The sequence below is a fragment of the Aotus nancymaae genome, unplaced genomic scaffold, assembly GCF_030222135.1.
Source record: "Aotus nancymaae isolate 86718 unplaced genomic scaffold, 86718_ANA_hifiasm-v0.15.2.pri h1tg000011l, whole genome shotgun sequence".
NCBI lineage: Eukaryota > Metazoa > Chordata > Mammalia > Primates > Aotidae > Aotus > Aotus nancymaae.
In genome coordinates, this window is record NW_026988422.1 from 11,708,635 (window position 1) to 11,733,897 (window position 25,263).

Here is a 25,263-nt window from a genome sequence, read left to right on the forward strand (position 1 = left end):
TTAACAGAAGCCTAGTACAGAGCAAGGCCTTAACTCTCTTCAACTCTAAGAAGGCTGAGAGAAGTGCGGAAGCTACAGAAGAAAATTTGGAAGCTATCAGAGATTGGTTCTTGAGGTTTAAGAAAAGAAGCCATTCCAATAACATAATAGTACCAGGGGAAGTAATAAGTGTTAATGTAGAAATGTAGAAGCAGTCACAAGTTATCCAGAAGGTCTAGCTAAAATAATTGATGAATATGGCAGGTGGCCACACTGAATGACAGAGTTTCTTTCTCTTCTTTTCTCCTCTTCCCTCTCCTCTCTTTTCTTCTGCTCCCCTCCCTTCTCTCTTCCTCTCCTCCTCCTTCCTCCTTCCTTCTTCCCTCTTCCCTCTTCCCCCTTTCCTCCTCCTCCTTATTTTTAAGCATACTTTTCACTGCTTTCCACAGGCTTTCACATATTATATTTGTATTAAATTTAGTTCCAACTAATTTATAATTTTGTTTGTAATTTTTTTCTCATGGTTTACCTTAGCATAATATGCTTAATTTACAAAACTTTGGTATTGTTTAGATTTTTAAAAAATTAATTTCTAACTTAATTCCTGTACAGTCAAAGAACATGCTTAGAAATGATTTTAAAGCTTTGAAAAATTTTTAGTCTTACTTTAGGGCTCAACATACTGCCATTTTGGTAAACATTTCATGGGCATTTGAAGAAAAGTTTTTTCAGTCATGTTGAATTTAGCATTAATCATATTAATCTTTTTTTAGATCTGTTTATATCTTTTCTAATGTATTTTTTAATATTCCATCAGCTAGAAAAAAAAGTTTTGTTTTAAAGTCTTTCATATGTGACATGGATTTTCAATTTTTTCTTTTACTTCTTCAATTTTTGCTTTATATAGATTTTGAAGCTCTGATACTCAGTTGATATAGATTTTATTTATCTACGTATTTTCCTATGGGTTGACACTTTTATTTTCATGAAATATATTTCTATTTCTAACATGTCTTACGGAATTAAAGTTCACTTTGGTTATGACATAGCTTCACCACTTTTATTCTACTTAATGTTTGCATAGTGTATCTCTTTCTGTAGTAAGTTTAACCTTTTTGGATTTATGTTTTTATACTTAAAATTAAAGTAAATTTTTGTATTTGAGGTGTATGTCTTGTAAGCAGTGTATAATTGGATATTTATAAAATTATTGATATATTTAGTTTTATATTTATCATCTTATGATTTGTTTTATGTTTGCCATCTTTTTAATATTCTCTTTTTTCTCTCCATTTTGTCTGTTGTTAAGTTAGTTTTATTATATAACATTTCCCTTTAAAGGAAAAAGTTAAAGAGAAAAGTTAGGCATTCTTTTTTTTTTTTTGAGACAGAATCTCTCTCTGTCGCCCAAGCTGTAGTGCAGTGGTATGATCTTGGCTCACTGCAATCTCCACCTCCAGGGTTCAAGCTATTCTCCTGACTCAGCCGCCTGATTAGCTGGGACTACAGGTACCCACCACCACGCCTGGCTAATTTTTTGTATTTTTAGTAGAGACTGGATTTCACCGTGTTAGCCAGGATGGTCTTGATCTCCTGACATCATGATCCACTGTCCTTGGCCTCCCAAAGTTCTGGGAGTACAGGTGTGAGCCACCATGCCAGGCCAGCATTCTTTTACTATTATGTTTAGTAGCTATTGCAAAGAACCTAAAATGCTTTTTTCAGTTAGTATAGACATATTATAAAATCTAATATATATTTAAATGCATATAAAATATAAAGTCTAATATAAAATGTTACTTTTTCTGCTTCCAATAAAATTTTCAACTAAGTTCCTATCAATTTTCTCACCCTTTTGTTGAAAAATGTGTTTGCTTCCCTGTAGTAGTTTCTTAGTCAAAATTTTGCTGATTGCACCTTGTATTATCATTTAATATGTTTTGCTATCTGCTTCTTTCCAATTAGTAATTGGATATACAGGCTTTATATTATTTGAATTTGATTTTTTTTTTACCAAGTACATGTCATAGATTGTGATGTGTATTTCTATTAGAGTGTATGTAATATATAATTGTCTCTCTTTCAGTGGTATTATTGGCCAATGCAGTACTTTCAAATATGAAAATAGAAAAGCAAACAAACAAACAACACACACACACACACACACACACACAATGAGAAAGTTACCTCAAATACTGTGAGAACTAAAAATATAACTAGTTGCGGCCGGGCGCGGTGGCTCACGTCTGTAATCCCAGGACAGATCCTTCCGCCGAGGCGGATGGATCACGAGGTTAGGAGATCGAGACTATCCTGGCCAACATGGTGAAACCCCATCTCTACTAAAAATACAAAAATTATCTGGGCGTGGTGGCACATGCCTGTAATCCCAGCTACTTGGGAGGCTAAGGCAAGAGAATCACTTGAATTAGGGAGTTGGAGGTTGCAGTGAGCTAAGATCACACCATTGCACTCCAGCCTGGTGACAGAGACTCCATCTCAAAAAAAATATATAGTTATAAAACACAACATACAAAATTAATAGCCTTCATATATGCAACAAAATTGGTTAGATGATAAAATGGAAGAAAAGAGTTCATCACGATAGTAATAAATAAAAAGATACAAAGACAAGTAAATATAAAATACCTAGATGAAACTGAACAAAATACAAAATTTGACTGGAAGAAATTGAAAGGCATACAATGTTCTTGATTAAGCAATCTCAACATTATGAAGTTATGAATATCCCTACAATAAACTATAAAATTAAAACAGTTGCAGTATAAACATCATCAATTTCAACTATCTCCCATCCCTGGAACTTAAATTGACTATAAAGTTTGCTTGAAAAAATAAGCTATCATAAATATCTAGAAAAAGGGAAACAGAAAAAAAGTAAAAACAATTGTATATGAGAGTAGGGGTGGGAGCGAGCAGTCTCTGCTGATATTAGAATATATTGTAAGGCCCCTATAATTAAGATAGTGTTGTACTAGCCCATGAATAGGGAAATAAATCAACAGAGAAAAATTAGAAAAAAAATAAGTAAACCTTTAGTATTTGAATATAGACCTTTGATAAAATATTTGATAAAGGTGACATCTCAAATTAGGTAGAGAAAGATGGAGTTCTTAATAAGTGGTATTATTCCAACTAGATAGCATTATAGAAAATAATAAGATTGAAACCTAATCTTAAATTACCTGCATTTATATGTGTGTGTGTGTGTGTGTGTTGGGGAGCCACCATCCAATGTGCTTTATTAGATAGGCTGTCATATCCCGCTATCTCTAGTGTGACCAGACTATCTCCTGTCTAATCTTATTGTGTTTGTCTAGTTCTACTGCTGCTTTCTACCTCAATCAGTTGGGGCGGATGCATATAGTTACATTCAATTATGATTTTACATGCCACTGCATCATATATTTGAAAAAGATTTTTAAAGCCACATTTCTTAAAAGGTATCTATGTTTATTGTAGACACAAGAGTTTCAAGATCTTCCCTTGCAGCCAGAGTACAATTTAATGAAATGATAAGACTATTATTTTTTAGAAACGGAGTCTCATTCTGTTGCCCAGGCTGGAGTGCAATGGAACAATCTCAGCTCACTGCAACCGCCGCATCCAGAGTTCTAGCAATTCCGTGCCTCAGCCTCCCAAGCAGCTGGTACTACAGATGCACGCTGCTATACCCAGCTAATTTTTTGTATTTTAGTAGAGACGGGGTTTCACCATGTGGCCCAGGCTGGTCTTGAACTCCTGAGCTCAGGCAGTCCACCCGCCTCAACCTCCCAAAGTGCTAGGATTACAGGCATGAGCCAATGATATAATTATGATGTAATTAAATATTCAAAAGAAGTGGTACAAGTGATTATTCAAAAAACTAATTGGCCATTGTTGTAGATTTTTAATTTCTCATCTAATCTCTTCTCAAATCTTTTCCAACTTTCATTTGCATAGTTCATTTGGCTTGGAATCTAATGAAATATTTTTGACTTCTTGATAAGCTCTTGGAATAAGCCCCTGTTACTATGGGAAGGTATCCAAAATTTATGGATCAGTAATCTTATCCAGGCTGGCAACTCCTATGGAATAAACTAAATTTCTCTTTTACTCTGTTCACCCTCTCACGTGAAGCATCTGATCACAGCTCTATTCAACCACCACAAACCACTCATCAAAATCACTTCCACAGGGCATGCTCCTCCTTTTCATGTAGCATCCAATTTTCTATGTCTGTCTTGATAAATTGGATGAATCTTTGTGTGAATGTCGTGTCTGACATTTTTTGTAGTTCAATGTCTTCCTTCTGTAGCACAGATCCCAGGCTTTCTGAATAATCAAGATTCAATTTAAGATTATTTTTCTAAGGCACAGGAAATAGTAAGTCTCATCTCTTATATATATACAATCATGTATATAGAGAGGAGTCTTGGCTGATAGCAAACAATGTAATGAAAGTCCAAAAGAGGCATAAATTTAGGAAGACTAGTAGAAATGTTTTTCCAATTATTCTAGAAAATATATTAAGAAAGAGGTAGAGGATATGATAGTACCAGCTAAAATTTTCAAAATTTTGAGGTCCTAGTAAGATTTTCCGGATAGGAGGAAGAGTCACAAGAATATTAGATTCTAGTCTTGCCTCTTTTAGTTCTGTAACTTTGATGCAATAATTTCAATTTAATTTTCTTGTTTATATCAATAAAAGACTGGCCCAAATAACCATTAAAAACATTTTAACATTTGACTTTGGTTAATCTAAACTTTGATACCAGGCATAGGTAGGACTGGATTTTCAAGTGACTAAGCCTGACCACTTTTTTTGAGGGAGAGAAGGAAGACTCCCTTTCAAAAACAATTCACCTACCTTACGCTTTGGATTTCTAATTAAATGTATGATATCTTTGTAATTATACAAGCTAAACTGATTCCTTACAGCTTATCAACATAGCAATCCAGACTTAGAATAAATGCTGCTCTCTGAGTAGAGAACAACTACTAGGGGAGGAAAGTGCTTTTAAAAGAGGAGGTAGAAACATTTTTCTACTTTGAAATCAACCTTCATTCAACTTTTTCAAAAAATAGCAGTCAACCTCCAGGTGACTTTCCAGTATGATTTTCTCTTTGATTCCCACAGGTATGCTAAACAAGAAGCCTGGGGAGAAAAATCCACTTGATTAAAAGTTGCCTATGGGAAGAGATTTGGCAGCGCCATTATCCTTCTAATCTTCAGAAATAATTGTATTATATAAAATTCCTAAGATGTTTAGATCAAAAGCAGAGCTTAAAAGAAGATATATTCTGTGGTGAATGACTATGCATGTTAAGACATACAAGCTTATGTTACAGAAATATGAAACAAATGATAGAATAATGAGCAACCTATTGTGACATAATATCTAGATATCCATCTGTCCTGGCTTTCCTATGTGTGCATCAAAATAGTTATGAAAACGCTGTAAAATATTGAATAGGCATATATGCATGTAATATAATAAAATCCAGAAAAGATAAAAATTCAAGAAAATAGCTTGAAAGTAGATTAGTCCATTAATTAATCCTAGAAAATTGAGAATGTGGCAGAAGTTATGATTATACAACATAACCTTAAACTTCTGGGGTTCACGAAAGATTTCTGGGTGGCAGAGAATATGTGCAAAAACCCATCCCAGAAAGAGCAGATAGCATTTGCCCTCTCAAGATATATTTCTCAGCCTATCTTGCTTCTATCAGAGTTCAGCACCAGTTTCACAACAGATGCAAACTGGAAATAGGAAAAATAAATAAATAAAGGCCTCAGCTAACACCAAATGCAGAAGAATCATTTTTTTACAGGCAGAAAGTAATTAGCCAGCTGGAAGTTAGCCAGGACACCAGAGAGAGTGAACATCCCTATTCTGTCTAAAAATTCTGTGAGATTTTTAATGAACACAAATGGTCATGACCTTGAGTTTTATGCTCCATCCACAAAAAGAACTTAACAGCAATACTAGGCTGTTCCTTCCTTCTACCCCTGCTGCAGGCTACTGACTCAGAACCACAGATTAGGGATTCTGTGAATTCCATGTGGATAATGAGGATCCCTGCACAAATTGTTCAGTTCAATTAAATGACTAATTTTACAGGATAGCAACAGTGCTATTTGGCTGCTAGTGTCAGACTGCAAAACTGCTTAATGAATTCCTATCAAGGAATTTAGTATTTTAATAGTAAAGTGGATATCGTCTATAAGGACTTACTACTGCTTTTGCTGCCACTTGGAACACCTCTGTTCTTCTCCTCAATACCAGCTTTACTTTTGTTCATTAGTCATGGCTTCCCTGTCTCAGACTAACTTTTTACACATGCATTTTATTTTCAGTGAATGGATATTAGCCAGATTGCATATCATAATTGAGCAGGAATCCATGTAACGTAAATCACACAACCCAGCAACCACTTCCCTTTGCCAAAGGCAGCAGTCTTGGAAGCTGCCAGCTAAAATGACGGCCCTCAGGTTGCATACCAAGCATCATTCATGAGAGAGTAGAGCTTCTTAATAAGAACAAAACATTACTTTACCAAATAGAAAAATCGTCTAGAAGGGCACTGTTATAACAGGATTGTAGTGAAGTAACAGAATGGTAACTGTACATTTATGTGCAAGACCTTGTACTAAAAATTATACATATATTCTTCCATTTAGCCTTTTCAGTAATTGAATACATAACCATCATGTTATTTAACCAATGAGGTGGAGGTACACACAGTAACCCAAGCAACTAACACTCTTTTTCCACCTTCCCAAGCTTCTTTGGAATTAAAAACACAAAATCCAAACCCACACACACAAATCCAGGCTAGGAGTTCCTGCTGTACACAGATTTGAAAAGAGAAATATTGTGGTATGAATATTCCCTATTTTTGTGTTTTACCTATTAGAAAACCAGGACAATTAATTTGTGGTATAAAAGCATAAATCCAGAGAATATGTTGTATTGTCAGTCATTTCTCTATTTTTTCCTTGATGCTTTTCCTCAGTTTATGTGTATCATTCTATGAAAAAGTCCAGCTCTTTTAAAATATATTTCTCAGCCCATCTTGCTTCTATCAGAGTTCAGTTAATGGGAGAAAACTGGCATAACACTGAAGGACAAGAGAAAGAGAAAAGCCAGGGTATGCCTATATTCTCTCTGCCTCCTGTGGTAGGCAGTGACTTTGTTCTCTCTTCTAGCTTCAACAACTCCTACCAAAATTACCCTGATTCCCAGGTACCAGCTGTTGATGTGGAACCCAGTTTTAGTTCACCATTTGGTAATGCTCTGTCCTTTGGTCCTTTCAGCCAGGTGGTGGTAACTGCTGGTTTGCTTTATCCCTTTCTTGATAACATAGTTTGGAGCACAGAACTTAATTTTGATGAAGTACAATGTATCTTTTTTTCTTTTGTCATGTGTGCTTTGCGTGTTACATCTAGAATCTATTGACTAATTTAAGGCAAAAAAATATATACTCCTATTTCTTTTCTAAGATTGTTATAATCTTGGCTGTTACTTTTAGATCTATGGCCCCTGTATGGTGTGAGGTAGAAGTCAAGCTGTATTATTTTCATATGGCTAACCAGTTACCCTGGGACTATTTGTTAAAAGACTATTCTTACTCCCATTTAACTGACTTGATATACTTATTAGTGTAGCTTTGTAGTCAGTTTCTAAACAGGAACATATGAGTCCTTCGTATTTGTAATTTATTATTATTTTGTATTTGTAATTTATTTCAAGATTATTTTTATTGTTCTTTCTTTTTCTTTCTTTTTTTCTAAAGATGGAGTCTCACTCTGTCACCCAGGAGTGTAGTGGTGGGATCTCAGCAGACTGCCACCTGTGCCTCCCTGGCTCAAGTGATTCTTCCACCTAAGCCTCTGGAGTAGCTGGGATTACAGGCTTGTGCCACCATGCCCAGCTAATTTTTTTATTTTTAATAGAGATGGGGCTTCGCCAGGTTGGCCAGGCTGGTCTCGAATCCAGGCCTCAAATGATCTTCACGCCTCAGCTTCCCAAAGGGCTGGGATTACAGGTGTGAGCTACTGTGCTAGGCCTATTCTGGGTTTTTTAAGTTTCCATGTGAATTTTGGATCAGCATGTCAATTTCTGCCAAGAAGCCAGCTTGGATTTTGAGAGAGACTGTGTTGAATATGCAGATCAGTTTGGGGAGTTTTGCCATTTTAACAATATTAAGTCTTCTAATCCATCATGATGACCTAATTTTCTATTAACATTTATTTTTGTTTTCTTTATTTCAGTAATTTTTGTTTTCATTAACAAATTTCCAGTAAGAAGTCTAGCATATATTTTGTGATTTTTATTTCTATGTATTTTATTCTTTTTCACATTATTGACAATAGCACTTACAGATTTCATATTTACATTGTTCACTGTTACTTTATAGAAACAAAATTGATTTTTATATTGACATTGAATCATGCAAACTTGATGAATAATTTTTATTTGTACATTTCTTAAGAATTCTATGTTCAAGATAATGTCATCTGCAAAACAGAAAGTTTATTCCTTCCCTTCCAATCTGTATGTACTTTATTTCTTATTTTTGCTTAATTGCCCTGGCTGGAAGATATGGTACAATGTTGAGTAGAAGTGGTAAAAGCAAATATTCTTGTCTTGTTCCTGATTTTAAAGTGAATGCATGTAGTCTTCTATTCTTACATATGAGACAGCTGTGATTTTTTTCTTAGAAGCTCTTTACTATTCTTAGTTTGTTGAGTCTTTGTATTTTGTTTTGCTTTGTTTATCATGAAAAATGCTGCATTTTTTCAATTGTTTTTTCTGGGCCTATTGAGCATATTATGTATTTTTTGTTCTTTAATGTATTAACTTGGTGTATTTCATTGAATGAGTTTTGTATGTTAAAACAATCTTGTATTCCTGGACTGAATCCCATGAGTCCATGATAATCTTTTTTTTGTATTCTCTGGATTCAGTTTGCTAGTATTTTGTTGATAATTTTTACATCTATATTCATAAGGGATTTTGATGCACAGTTTTCTTATCTTGTGTTATCTTTGTCTGGTTTTAGTAGCAGGGTAGTACTGGCTTCATAGAATGAATTGAAATGTTTTTTGTCTTCATCTACCTTTCATAATATTTTGTGAATAATGGATATTAACCATTTAAATATTGGTAGAATTCACCAGTAAAACCATCTTGGCCTGAAAATCTTTGTGGAAAATTTTTAAATTATTAATTTCTTTATTTGTTTTTGGATATTCAGATATTATACTTTCTCTGACGTCAGTGTGAGCAACTGGTGTCTTTCTAGGACTTTTAATTTCATATAGGTTTTCTAATTTGTTGGCGTAATTATTCATCACATTCCCCTATGATTATTTTTGTTTCTGTGAGATCAGTAGTAATATCCTCTCTTTTCCTCAATTTTTTTTTCTGACTTCAGTTGTTTGTATCTTCTTTCTTTCTTTCTTTCTTTTTTTATGTAATTCTAGCTAAAGGTTGGTGAATTTGTTGATCTTTTCAAAGAGCAAAGTTTTGGTATCACTGATTTTCTCTACTGTTTTTCTTTTCTCTACATTATTTATGTCTTCCCTAATCTTTATTATTCCTTCCTTTTGTTTGTTTTGGGTTCTCTTTGCTCTTTTGCTTCTGGTTTCTTACAGTAGAAGAAATAGTAGTAGAATATAGTTTTGAAATATGTCTAATTTTATATATAGGTTATTACAGCTAACAATTTTCCTCTAAGGACTGCTTTGGCTGCATCCTACAAGTTTTGGTATGTCTTGTTTTGTTCTTATTCATCTTAAAGCATTTTCTAATTTCCCTTGTGATTCTTCTCTGATCTACTGATTATTCAGAATAATTTTCTTAAGTTTTCACATATTTGTAAATATCTGAAATTTTCTTATTTCTAATGTTAATCAATTATGGTCAAAAACATATTTTACATGCATTTAAGCCTTTTAAATTTATTGAGGCTTTTAAAATGCCCTTATGTAGGTATACCTTGAAGAATGTTATACGTACACTTGAAAAGAATGCATATTCTGTTGTTGGATGAGAGTTCTATAAATGTCTGTTAAGTATAGTTGATTTATATTGTTGTTCAAGTCTTCTCTCTGCTTGTTCTATTTGCTTTCTTATGCTTGGTTGTAGTAATGATTATTAAAAGTAAGTGTCTTATTCTGTTCAGGCTGCTATATAACAAAATGCCTTAGACTGAACAGCTTATAAATAACATTTATTTCTCATAGTTCCAGAGCTGGGGAAGTTTAATATCAAGGCACAGGCGGATTTGACATCTGGGAAGGGCTTACTCTGCTGCATAGATGGTGCTGTGTGATGAAATCCTCACATGGAGCAAATAACTTCCTCACACTTCTTATATTAGGTCACTAATCCCACTCATGAGTGCTTTGCCCTCATGACTTAATCACCTTCTGAAAGTCCCACCTCTAACTATATCTCTACATTAAGATTCAACACGTGAATTTTTGAAGGACACAAACATTCAGATCATAGTAGTGGGGTACTAAAGCCCTCTACTATAATTGTGTTGCTTATTTCTCCCTTTAATTCTGTCACTTTTTACCTTATGTATTTTACTATTCTGTTGTTTGGCATATTTATGTTTTTAATTGTTATCATTTGCTAATAGAATGATCTTTTATCATAAATTATTTTCTTTTGACTCTACAAAGATATTTGCCTTAAATTATTTTTTCTGATATTAATAGTGCCAATTTAAATCTCCTTTAATTATTCTTTGAATAGCATATCTTTTTCATCTTTTTACTTTTTGTTTTTTGAGATGGAGTCTTGCTGTGTCACCCAGGCTAGAGTTCAGTGGTGTGATCTCAGCTCACCGCAACCTCCACCTCCTGGGGTTCCAGTGATTCTCCTGTCTCAGCCTCCCAAGTAGCTGAAACCACAGGCATGTCCCACCACACCTGGCTAATTATTTTTGTATTTTAGTAGAGATGGTGTTTCACCATGTTGGCCGAGCTAGTCTCGAACTCTTGACCTCAAGTGATCTGCCCTCCTGGGCCTCTCAAAGGGCTAGGATTACAAGCTTGAGTCACCATGCCCAGCCCCATCTTTTTAATTTCAACCTATTTTTTTCTTGGAATCTAGAGTGTGTCTCTTGTGGACAGGATATGGTTACATTGTTTTTTCTTTGTTTTGCTAATCTCTGACTTTTCATTAACGGATTAGTATACTTAATCTAGTTACATTTAATATAGTTATCTTTTTTTTGATACAGAATCTCACCCAGTGGCACATATTGGAGTGCAGTGGCATGATCTCCGTTTACTGCAACTTTCACCTCAGGGGTTAAACCAACTCTTTTGCCTCAGCCTCCTGATTAGCTGGGATTAAAGAGTGTGCCACATCTGGCTAATTTTTGTATTTTTAGTAGAGAAGGGATTTAACCACGCAGTACAGGCTGGTCTTGAACTGCTGGCCTCAAATGATCTGCCCACCCTGGCCTCCCAAAGTGTTGGGATTATAGGCGTAAACCACCGTGTTCAGCCTAATTCTCTATTTTATTACTACCTTATCTTGTGTTAGATATTTTCTAGTGTAGCATTTTAATTATATTGTTTCTTTTGATACATTTTTTAGTTATTTTCTTAGTGGTTAATACAGGATTAAAATTGGCATTTTAGCTTAAAAAAACCTAGTTTGGGTTAATACTGACTTAAATATATAAATACTAACTTAAGTATGTAAAAACTTTGTTCCAAAATACATGCATTACATCCACCCTCTTTTGTGCTATTGTTGCCATATAAATCTTATAAGATTTATATATGATATACACAATTTGTACAGTATTACACATAATATATAGGAATTATATATATATATGTTCTCACATATATCCACAAATAAATACAGTCTAATCCCATCTAAAAGTTTTATAATTATTGCTTCATGCAATTGTCTTTTAAATTAGGTAGGAGAAGAGTTATAAACCAAAAAGCATATATTCTTATGTCAACCTTTTAAGTAATCTAAAGGTAGTTAGAATTTACCCACACTCTTTACTTCTTGACATAAATTTGAGTTAGCATCAAGTAACTCAAATTCAGTTCAGCTTTTTCAATTCAGCTGGATTAACTTATTTTAGCATTTCTTATAGCAAGTCTGTCAGTTTTTCATTAATCTGGTAATGTCTTAATATCATCCTTATTTTTGAAATATAGCTTTGCTTTATTTAGAATCACTGGGGCTGATAGTCTTTTTCTTTCAGTATTTTGTATATGTCATTGCACTGCCTTCTGTTCTTGGTTTCTGATAACAAGTCAGCTGTTGTTCTTATTGAAAATTAACTCTATGTGATGACTTCTTTCTTGCCACTTTAAAGATTCCCTTTCTCTTTGAAAGTTTGATTATGACATGTTTAAGTGTGGATCTCCATGATTTTATCTTACTTGAAATGTATTGATTTTCTTTGATGTGTTAATTAATGTTTTCATTTAATTTTTAAAGTTTTCAGGCATTATCATTCATCTATATTTTTCATTTATATCTATTCATCTATCTCTTCTTTTCTTCTGAGATTCTTATTGGTGTGCCTTATAATGTCCCACAGATGTGCTGTTGAAACCTTTTAATGAACATTTTATTTTAATTATTGTATTTTTCAACTCTAGAATTTTTATTTTAAACAATTTTTAAACAATATTTTTACCTCTTTATTGATATAACTACTGGATTTTTTAAATTATTGTAATTATTTTAATTCTTTACATGTGATTTTTTCTTTTGAATTTATTTATAATAACATTTAAAATATTTGTCTATTAAATCCAATATCTACGTTACTTCAGGGATAATTTCTCTTGATATATTTTTTCTTTGTATGAGTCATAATTTTCTGTTTTTTGTGTCTCATAATATTAATGAAAATTGTATACTTTAAATTATATGCTGGGGCCACTCTAGAAATCTAATCCCTCTGCCTGTCTCCCCATAATTGCTGCTGTTACTGTTTTTTCTGCTATTGTTGTTCTGATTGTTTAGGGATCTCTTGGACTAATTCTGCAATGTATTCATTTCTTACAGTGGGCAGCCACTGAAGTTACCGCTTGGTTAGCTTGGTCATCAGCCAAAGATTGGTGAAACATTTTCTTAAATACATAAGGAGCTCTGTGTGTATATTTCAGCATGCTTTAAAACATTTATGGTATTGGCAATTCTGTGCTGGCTTTTGCGTCTTGTCTGCAAAAGTCCTCAAGGTCATTCAGAATGTTCCTGGCCATGCACAAAACCCTAGACAGACGTTACCTCTTAGATTCCTTGGAAATTTTCAGATTTTAAAAACCCTGTGTAAGTATCTTCTGATTTTGTTTTTAAATTTATTGCCAGACTCTTATGTGTCCTAACTTGTATCACAGCCTTAGGGAAGGGCAATGTTTAATAACTGTTTCTAATTGCTTTTAACCAATTTTTTTTAGGACAGAGCTTTTCCCATAGAACAAGTTTGAGTCAGGTTAAATAATGACAACACTCTGTAAAGGAAGGTGAAAACAGGTAAAATAGTGAATGTGTTCTGGAGATGGGACTTTTTGGGAAGCTTCAAGTATGCTCTGCCTTCTGTAAGCTGTGAATCTCCTAATTTTTACAGCTATCATGTTGGAAGACTGCTCTTTTCAAGGCTACCGTGGAGCTGGGCATGGGGATTAGGTATTGGCTAAGTTAAAGCAAACAAACCAAAATTCTTGCTATTCTTGCTGAGAATGATTAATTTTTCTTAAATAAATGCTCCTAGAGTGTTGAAGGATTTTCTTAATTTTTCAGAACTCTGAAAAAGTTGATTTTGACATATTTCTGCTAGTTTTTCTTTTAAATGAGAAGATATATTTATGAGGGTTCTCACTCTAAATTCTTCACTTAAAGAGGAATATTTTAATCGCCTCAATGTACATGCATAAAAGCAATTTTTAGGAATGGACTAGAGTAATATCCAATATAAATATGTGAGCAAAAAATGCAAGCCATATATTTTTAAGATAAATATTTAGTTGTCATATTAAAACACTCAAAGAGAAACAGGTGAACTTGGCTAGGTGCAATGGCTCACACCTATAATCCTAGCACTTTGAGAGTCCAAATCAGGAGAATCATTTGAGGCCAAGGGTTTGAAACCAGGCTGGGCAATTTGGCAAAACCCCATCTCTATGGATAATTAGCCTGGCATGGTGTCACACACCTGTCGTTCCAGCTACTCAGGAGGCTGAGGTTGGAAGATCCCTTGAGCCTGGGAGGCAGGGGTTGCAGTGAGCCAAGATTGCACCATTGCACTCCAGCCTTAGTAACGGAGCCCTGCTCACCACCACCAACAACAAAAAGGTTAACTTAATTTTAGTCATGCATCTAACCCAATATACCCAAATTAATATCAATGTAATAGGTAACCAATATGAAAATATTTGAGATATTTTAGATTCCTTTTTTCATACTAAATCTTTGAAAGCTGGTACATATTTTGCACTTACATTTCAATTTAGACTAGCCACATACCAAGTGCCCAATAGAAACATGTAACTAGGGCATGCCATATTTAATAGTGTAGTACCAGAGCAAGACTACATGGGCTAATGCTATTCTACTTAAAGCTCAATTTCCTTAGCTGTTTGCTTGTGGTTAATATCAATTTTCTCAACTTGTGATACAAGAACTTAAAATGGTTTTTACGTTATGTATGTTTGTCAAACCATAGCTTGTTGGCCAAGCTTATTCCATCACATGCTTTTTAAAATGAAGTTTTCTTGGAATTCAGCTTTGATTATTCATTTATGTATTATTTGTAGTTGCCATCAAGCTATAATGCAGAATTGAATAGTTGAGACAGAGACCATATGGCCTGAAAAACCTGAAGTAATATTATCTGATTGTTTGTATAAAACATTTGCTGACCCCTGCTTTGAAGATTTGTAGATTAAATTATTTTATACATGTAAAATACTTAGATAAAAGGCTAACACACAATAAGTAATTTTCATATTACTTAAAAGTATTATGAATAGAGACAGTGGAGGAGGATATATAGCTCATAATTATTTGCATCTGAAACTACAGAAAGTAAAAGAAATTAACACTTTTTCACTGCTATTATATTTAGCCAGAAGTAGTTATTCTTCATTTTTCATTAATTTAAAAATAGAAACAGACAGCATTTTTGATTTGGGACTATACACATTCTCATCATGTAAAGCATAATTCTTCAGGTATATTTCAAATTGTGGGTTGTTTACCTAAAACCATTTTTAGAAGTTGTCTTTGCAACTGTTTGTTTAAATTATAAAAAGAAATGTTAGCTATCCAAGTGTATTTTTAAAAGTTGGCCCTCTAAATCCTTGATTCATAATTTCTTACATATGGGTAGACTAGTGGAAATTTTTAATAATATCTCAAATGTTGCCAAATATGCCATTGGATTGATATCTATGCTTTCAATCTCTTCATTATGGCCTATTTTTTAAATAGGAAAAGTAGCCCATAAGCAATTTGTCATGAGGGAATCTATCAGTCTTGATCTCACGTGGTTACTTATAGTAATTACCTCCTAGTGGTTTTAAGTACAGAAGGTAACTTGTTTAATATAAATACCTTGTGAAATACATGATAGGAGATCATTGACAAGTAGCTACTGCCTTCCGCCTCTGGTTAGAATAATGTATTTTGAAATATATTTCAAGCTGTTGGAAAATTTAAGTAAAGCCTATCTTCTCCTTTTACTTATGCCACATGGATCCAATGTTTAGCCAACAATATGGAGTACATATTCTGCCAGATGCTGTGAGTATGCTGAAATTAACAGTTGGGACTTGATTCTACAGAAGTTAACATTAAACAACTAAATACAATATAAGATTAAATGCAATCACTACCAACTCAAGGCAGTCATCATACTGTAAGACAACAGAAGGAAAAGAAGCCAGTCTAATAAACGAGAGCTGAAAATGTGACACAGATGCGGCACCCTTTGATTTGGGTGTTGAATGATGATTTGGAATAGCCAAATATCTGGATTTGAATGGACAGCTATGCAACAAAGCATACTCCCACTGACAATTTTATAAAGAGATTTGACCAACACATAATTGAACAGAAAGCTGGTCCAAAGTCAAGCTACATACATCCTGTAAGGTGTAAATGCTGGGATAATAAAATCTCACTTTATTTAAGACCAGGAAAGAGTCACTCAAAAAATGAGCAGAACAAAGGAAAGAGAAGAGCATCCAGAATAACTGAATAAAGAGTATGCTGTCAGGAATGGCAGGGTTTATAATATTTTGTGAGTAAGTCAATGACATTTAGTGATATAGGGTGTATTAGTCATTTTCACACTGCTATAAAGAACTGCCTACGACTGAGTAATTTCCTAAAGGAAAGAGTTTTAATTGACTCACAGTTCCGTATGGCTGAGGAGGCTTCAGGAAACTTATAATCAAGGTGGAAGGGGAAGCAAGCATATTCATACATGGCAGCAGGTGTGACAGAGAGAGCGTATGAGTGAAGAAGGAACTTGCCAAACATATAAAACCATCAAATTTCATAAGAACTCACTCACTACCACAAGAACAGCATTGGGAAAGTGTCCCCATAATCCCATGACCTCCCCACAGGTTTCTCCCTCAACACCTGGGGATTACAATTAAAGATGTGATTTGGGTGACGACACAAAGTCTAATCGTATTATTGCACCCCTGGGTCCTCCCAAATCTCATGTCCCTTTAATCTTTCAAAACCAATAATGCCTTCCCAACATTCCTATTTCATTCCAGGATTCACCCAAAAGTTCAAGTCCAAAGTCTCATCTGAAACTAGGCAAGTCCCATCCACCTAAGGGCCTGCTAAATCAAAAACAAGTTAGTTACTTCCAAGACACAATGGGAGTACAGGTATTGAATAAATGATCCTATTCCAAATGGGAGAAATTTGCCAAAACAAAGAGGCTACAGGCTCCATGCAAGTCCAAAATCAAGTGGGGTAGTAATTAAATCTTAAAGCTTCTAAATAATCTCCTTTGACTCCACATCTCACATTCAGGTCATACTGATGCAAGGGATAGACTCCTCAAGTCTTGACCAATTCCAACCTTGTGGCTTCTGAGGGTACAGCCTGTTTCTGGCTGCTTTCACTGTCTGGTGTTGAGTGTCTGTGGCTTTTCCAAGTGCATGGTATAAGCTGTCAATGGATCTATGATTCTGGGGTCTGGAGGATGGTGGCCCTCTTCTCACAACTCCACTGGGCAGTGCACCAGTGGGGATCCTGTGTCGGAGCTCCAACCCCACATTCTCCTTCCATATTGACCTAGTAGACATTCTTTATGAGGGCTCCACCCCTGGACCAAACTTCTACCTGGACATCCAGGCATTTTCATACATCCTCAAATCTTGGTGGAGGTTCCCAAACCTCAATTCTTGACTTCTGTGCACCTGCAGGCCCAACACCACATGGAAGCTACCAAGACTTGGGGCTTTCACCTTCTTAAGCAATGGACTGAACTGTATGTTTGTCCCTTTTAGGCATGGCTAAGATGTAGACCACCAAGTCCCAAGACTTCACAAAGCACCCAGGCCCTGGGACTGGCACAGGAAGCTGTTTGTTTCCTCCTAAGCCTCCTCTGATGGGAGGGACTGCCATGAAGACCTCTGACATGCTCTGAAGACATTTTCCCCATTGTCTTGATGATTAATATTTGGCTTCTTTTTACTTATGCAAATTTCTGCAGCTGGCTTGAATTTCTTCCCAGAAAATAGGTTTTTCTTTTCTATTGCATCATCATGCTGCATATTTTTCAAACTTTTATGTTCTACTTCCCTTATAAATATAAGTTCCAATTTCAGACAATCTCTCTCAAGTTCAAAATTCCACAGATCTCTAGGGCAGGAGCTAGTCTCTTTGCTAAAGCACAGCACAAATGACTTTTACTCCAGTTCCCAGTAAGTTCCTCATCTCCATCTGAGACAACCTTACCCTAGAATTTATTGTACACATCACTATCAGCATTTTGGCCAAAACCATTAAACAAGTCTCAGGATGCTCCAAACTTTCCCACATCTTCCTGCCTTCTGAGCCTTTCAAACTGTCCTGTTACCCAATTCCAAAGTCATTTCCACATATTTGGGTATCTTTGTAACAGTGCCCCACTACCTTGGTACTAATTCACTGTATTATATTAGCTGTTTTCACACTGCTATAAAGAACTTCCTAAGACTGGGTACTTTATAAAGGAAAGAGCTTTAATTGACTCACAGTTCCACATGGCTGGGGAGGCCTGAGGAAACTTATACTCATGGTGAAAGGGGAAGCAGGCACATCTTACATGGTGGCAGGTGAGACAGAGCAAGCATGTGAGCAAAGAAGTAACTTGCCAAACACTTATAAAAGCATCAGATCTCATGAGAACTACTCACTATGATGAGAACAGAATAGGAAAAACTAACCCCATGATGCAATCACCTCCCACCAGGTTCCTCCCCCTACCTAAGGATTACAATTCAAGGTAAGATTTGGGTGGGGACATCAAGCCTATCCATATCATAGGTCCTCTAAAAATGAATTCAGGAATCAATCACTTCACGTGGAGAGAAAAGCCTAAGCTTAAAAACAAAATGAAAGAGCACGATGTCATTAAAAGGAATGCTAGCCTGAATAAGAAACAATATCACTAGTGGCATCTACCTTCTACTTAAGATGTAGAAATCTGAAAATAATATTATTTCCATGTAACAGCATGAAGAATATGTATAATTTACAAAATCACACATTTTCTTGAGAGTTGACGTCATAAGGTAACAAAAGCCCTTGAAATTTATGTAACAACAAGTGCCTTCAAGGAGAAACAGAACATAAGCACTGGCTCAGCTAGGCAAAGTGTGGGAGGAAGAAAGAGAAAATTACCATAAAAGTGAAGAAGAAGAATTCAGCTACAATTTTTAGCTATTTAAAAGCTGAGTATGGGCTATCAGAAAAGTTTGAAACTCCAAAATAATGCTGACAAAAGGAGCATTTGCATTCATTTACAGGTTCTACTGCATAAAAATTTATTAAGTTCTCACAGGTAAGATTGGAGTTACAGCAAAAGACTGGAGAAAGCTTCTTTTACTGGTACAAGCCTGGTGAAGGGGAGTAGTTGCTGCTGCAGTACAGACACAAAGTACTGTCTGGTTTTGTTTTCTCTAAAGAACAGTGACTCTTGCCATCTCTAAAAAACTGTGGCTGGGGAAAGGAAAATGGAAAACCATTCTACGCCCAAGGCAGGGACAGAAAACAATTGCTAGCTCCGAACTGTTAGCCACAATGTTCTTCTATGACAAGGTAAAGAATCAGCAAGCAAGATTTGTCCCCAAATTTCAGAGACACAAAATGAAGCAGAAACAGAACAACAAAGTCTTTCTACCTACTATCACCAGTGGAGCCAGCCTCAATTAATATAGGTGAACTGGTTAGGCAAGACCATGGCAAAAGTTATTTTATGAAGCATAAACACACAGAGAAGGCCTAAAGTTAAGAAGAAAGCAAATATTGAGTGAAACTCTTCATATCAGCTGCCCCCTCCACCCCTCAGCACTGACCAACACACAAATTAACACTAGAGGAATTTGTAACTGGTGGTACTCATAGGAAAAACAAAACCCAAGCCTAACTCAATTCCTTTCTAGATTAAATCATCACCTCTCCATTACCTAAGCAAATGATAAAAGCCTAGCATGCAAAAAAGTATGTGCCCATTTTCAGGTGATAATACTACTTACTTCAGTCTCAGCTGGCCTACATAAAATGTATATCTTAAATAAAAATTTATGAGACACACAAAATCAAGAGAAAATAAAAATCTGAAAAGAAAAAAAATCAGTGTAATCACACTAATAAACAACATGAATATAAGTACTCTTAGACAAAGAATTTAGAACAACTATGATTAATACATTAAAGACTCTAGTAGGAAAGGTAGATGGAAAGAGTGAAGAGATGTGAAATTTTAGCAGAAAATGAAGAAATAATATGTCAGATGCAGCTGAAAGATAAAAAACGATATTTATTGTATCAAATGCTCTATTAGAAAAAAAGAAAAAAGTCTTAAATAAATTATTTAAAATCCCAATTAAAGAATCTAATAAGAAAGAGCAAATTAATTTTAGACCAAGCAGCCAGAATAAAATAAATTGGGAAAGCATAAATCAGTAAAGTTGTAAACAGAAAAACAATTGGGAATATCAATGAAACCGAAAGTTTGCTCTTTGAAAGAATCAGTAAATTGACAAATCTTTGCCAAGAAGAAAAAGATAAAAACAGAAACAAATACACAAAAATATTTGGAATGAAGAAAAAATCCTAACATATCATATAAGCATTAAAGATAATAAGAGAATATTATGATCACCTTTATGCACATTGTTTTGTCAAGTTAGAAATTCTTTGAAAGATAAAAACTATCAAACCTCACTTGAGAAGAAATATATATTCTAAAAAGATCTATTAAAGAAGTTCTGTTTATGTTTAAAAATATTTCAGCAACAACAAAATTGCAGGTAGAGATGGCTTCATAGAATATTCAACAAATTTACAACATTTAAGAAAGAAATAATGCCATTTCTAAATATTTACATTTAGATGTCCACTTTTCTCCACACAATTTTTTGAAAAGTCTATTTTTCCTTCATTGAATTTATTCTGATGCTTTTTTCAAAAGTAACTAATTCTATCAATGTGAGTCTATTTATAGACTTTCCATTCTATTCCGACCTGTGTATCTAATATTTTGCCAAGAGTATACTGTCTTTACAGTAAAGTACTATTGCTTTACAGTAAACTCTGATATCAGGTATATCTAATGCCCCATATTTAGCCATCTTCTAAAGTTGTTTATGGGTATTCTGGTTTCTTTATCTTTCTACTTACATTTCATAATCATTTTATCAATATCTATTCAAAATCCTGCTAGCATTTTAACTGGAATTCTACTGAATTTTATATCAGTTCAAAACTGATATATAAATAATACTATTATTAAAATACATGAAAATGTACATATACATCTATTTATTCTTTTATATCTTTCATTGTTAGCATTTTATAATTGCCAGCAAATTGATGCTTAAAATACTTTGTTATATTTTCACCTACACATTTCATATTTTTGGTGCTTCTAGAAATAATACTGGGTTTTTAAAAATGACTTTATTGAGTTATGATTGACATGAAAAAAGTGGTACCTATGGAATTTATACAACTCAGTGAGTTTGGGATTAGTATACCCATCTGTGAAACTATAGCTACCATCAAGGTTATAAGCATCTTCATCACCTCCTAAACTTTCCTCTTGCTGTTTTATTATTATTATCATTATTTCTGTGTGAGTGTTAAGAACATTTAACATAAGCTCTACCTTCTTAGCAAGTTTTAAGTATGCAATACAGTATTGTTAACTGCTGGCACTATACTGGAGAGTAAATCTCCAGAACATATTCTTCTTTTATAACTGAAACTTCCTATTATTTGGCCATCATTTCCTAATGTACCCTCCCCCCATCACCTGGCAACTGCACTTCTACTCTGTCTCTATGAGTTTGACTATTTTGAATTTTACATATAAATGAGATTACACAATATTTGTCTTTTTGTATTTGGCTTATTTTGCTTAGCATAATGTCTTCCAGGCCCATCTATATTGTTGTGAATGGCAGGATTTCCTTGTTTTTCAAAGCATAATAATATTCCATTGTGTGCATATATGTATACACACACAGACATATATATACACACATATCACATTTTTTTATCCATCTATTTATCAGTGGACTTTTAGGTTGTTTCCATTATAAATAATGCTTCAATGAATATGGGTGTGTAGGTATCTCTTCAAGATCCTATTTAAATTCTTTGGATGAGTACGTAGAGGTAAGTTTGCTGGATATGATAAGATGTTAATATTCAAAATATATACAGAAATAACACAACTCAATGACATACACAAATAACCCAATTCAAAAATTAGCAGAAGACCTGAACAGATATTTTTTTCTAAGAAGATGTACAAATAGCCAACAGGTACATGAAAAGGTATTCAACACCAGTAATCATTAATGAAATGCAAATCAAAACTACCATGGGGTGCCAGGTGCAGTGGCTCATGCCTGTCATCCCAGAACTTTGGAAGGTCAAGGTAGACAGCTTGAGTCCAGGAGTTCAAAAGCAGCCTAGGCAACATAGGAAGACCTCATCTCTACAAAAAACTCTATAAAAAATTGGTTTTAATTAGCTGGGTCTGGTAGTGTACACCTGTAGTCCCAGCTATCTAGGAAGCTGAGGTGGGAGTATTCCTTGAGCCCAGGAGTTAGAAGCTGCAGTGATTTATGTTCATGTCACTGCACTCCAATGGGTGACAAAGTGAGATCTTAAATATACTCTAAGCTTCCATCTGAAAAACAAAGGAGATACAGTACCCAGGAACATCATAAGTTGAAACCTAGCAAAGAAGCATAATTTAGAATTTCCTATTCCTGCCAAAGGCATTCTTAATGAGCTATACTCAATATTTTAATATTTTGTCATTATCAGAGACATTAGTCTTTACCCCCAATTGAGTTCCTATACCACTATCCAGCCACCCAGATCCAAAATGCAGGTTTGTTTGAAACAAGATGTGTCTTGCTTCATTGTGGTATTTAAAACAGCACTAGCCAGACTTTGAAAATCAACATCTGTAAACGACTCCCATGAGGCTGCCAACTGCTCATTCATAGTGGGTTTCTTGTTTCTCCCAAATGGTGGGCTTTAGGGACAGAGAAGGGATCACTAAAGATATTACTATGGTCTTACTACAAAGACCTAATTGTGTAGGTGTATGGTAAATGCATGTTGTGTGTGTTTGTGTGTGTGTGTCAGAATGACATAGTCATTGGGCTCAATGATGAATTATAATCTTTGGATGATCAAGTCAATTTTTGCTTTCCAGAGCGAGGCTGATTGTTTCATTAAGCTATATATATACACACACACAAGTTTGGCTATCTAATATGTTATATATAATAATACATATTATATATTGTACGTGTAATATAACATGATACATAATATACAATATATTGCATATATCATAGCTATCTTGAGTGTGTTTAATCATGCTTCAAGAAGAGTTGACAGAAAAACACTGCATATTTATCAATTAGGACCATGAATAAAGAAAAAGTATTTATTCATTCACTCCTATATTTATTCAACCAATATTCTGAGCATCTATAAAATACAAATCAGGATGTTAAATGTTGCCCAAAGGTGAGAACATGACAGAAAGTCAGATACTAAACAATTTCAAAATGAATTATGCATTTGCAATTTTGCTAAGTGTGCTATGAAGGTGAAAAACAGGATGCTGTAAGTTCTTCTAATATGAAGATCTGTTATGAAAGACTTTTTTTATTCATGTTTAATCACTGTTGTGAGTGTGTGTGGGTGTGTGTTTGTCTGTATGTGTGTACTTCTGGGCTCCAATTAATCACAAGAATCAAGGGTATGGCATACAGAATATTGGAAGAAGAAGAAATCAGCCTTTTTATCTTTACTCCTGGGATTTTCCTTGATATTTATACCTTTGCATGATTAAGAACTACCTTATAGTTTGAACTCTCTATCAGAATTCTTCAGTTTAATATGGTACATGTTAGTCAATGATCTCTTTAACTTGGGATGCAATTATAAAAAATAAAGAGAAATTATGAAACAACTAATCATTTTTCTGATTGTAGGAAACAGCCTTGAAGCTCTGCTGACACACTCTACCCTTCCTTTGAGAGAGTAAAAGTAGAATGGCCTCTGTGGTCCATCATCTCACAGGCTGTTTTCTTACACTCCTTCCAGCACTATGGCACCACAGCATTCAGAACGAGTGAAATAATTTTGTACATTCAGTATAACCTGGGGGCAGTTTTTTATTCTGTGTATGTCAAGTAGGTTTCTTAAAAATGCTAAAGTAAGTTGGTGTAGAGATACTTATCAGGAGGGACCTGAGAGGTTATCTAGTTATATACTATTTTTTTCCAGAAAAAAAGACCAAAAATTAGACAGATGAAATGATTCCTTGACATCAAAATTGTGTGATTTATGGACAAGGTGATGTTGGGGCTTTATTCAGGCTAAATAAACTCAATCCTTTTCAACATTTTTCTCATTGAATTTTTCAGTACTCTAAACTATTTCAAAAACATTCTTTAACAAGAATAAAATGCTCAAAAAAAAAAAAAGGTAAAGAGAAGCAAACATTCTGTTAGAAATAAGTGACTTGGCTCGCTGTTTCTTTCCTCTTCCTACTCCATAGGGCTGCAGTGATCAAGATTTCCTCCTGGAGGAGTGAATTCTTCAGCTTTCAGCATCTGGTAATTTTCTGAATGTTGCCTGTCTTGGTTTTATAATGAAGCATTTATGGAGAGAAGTATGTCTCGCAGTGGCCATTAGGCTAACAGTAGTAGATGACAGATGAAATGCTCAGCAGCTGCACATTATGCCATCTAGCCCTAAACTGGACATCTACAATTCATCCTTCAAAACACACATGTACATGATTACTGAAGTTACAGATACAATTAAATCTTCACCAGCAGATGTCTGGTGGGAAGGAGCTGGGTAGTGAGAACATAGTTGTGGCCACTGATGCTGGATTGGGCATTGTAGTTTAAAAACAGCTATTCTTGGCTGGGAGCAGAGACTCATGCCTGTAATCCCAGCAGTTTGGGAGGTTGAAGCAGCCAAATCACGAGGTCAGTAATTCAAGACCAGCCTTGTATTTTTAGTGAAACGCATTTCTACTAAAAATACAAAAATTAGCTAGGCGTGGTGGCGCGCACCTGTGGTCCCAGCTAATGGGGAACCTTAGGCAGGTGAAACGCTTAATCAGGGAGGTGGAGGATGCTGGCAGGTGGAGGTTGCCGGGAGGCAGAAGTTGCTGTGAGCCGAGATCGCACCACTGCACTCCAGCCTGGGCACAGAGCAAGATTCCATCTCAAAACAAAAACAAACAAAGAAACAGCTATTCTTTATCTGACTTCCCATTTCAACTCTTTTGTTCATATGGCATCACAGATAAAAATTCAATTTCTCCCACATCATCTCTTAGATAATTATATTTTCTTTAAAAGGGTTGATGTCCTTAGAAATGATCAACCTCCAGATGGATGCCCTATTTTAAACTTGGGGCCTTTTTCTCAGTTTCTTTTTTGAGACAGGTTCTTGCTCTGCCACCCAGGCTGGAGTGCAGTGGTATAAT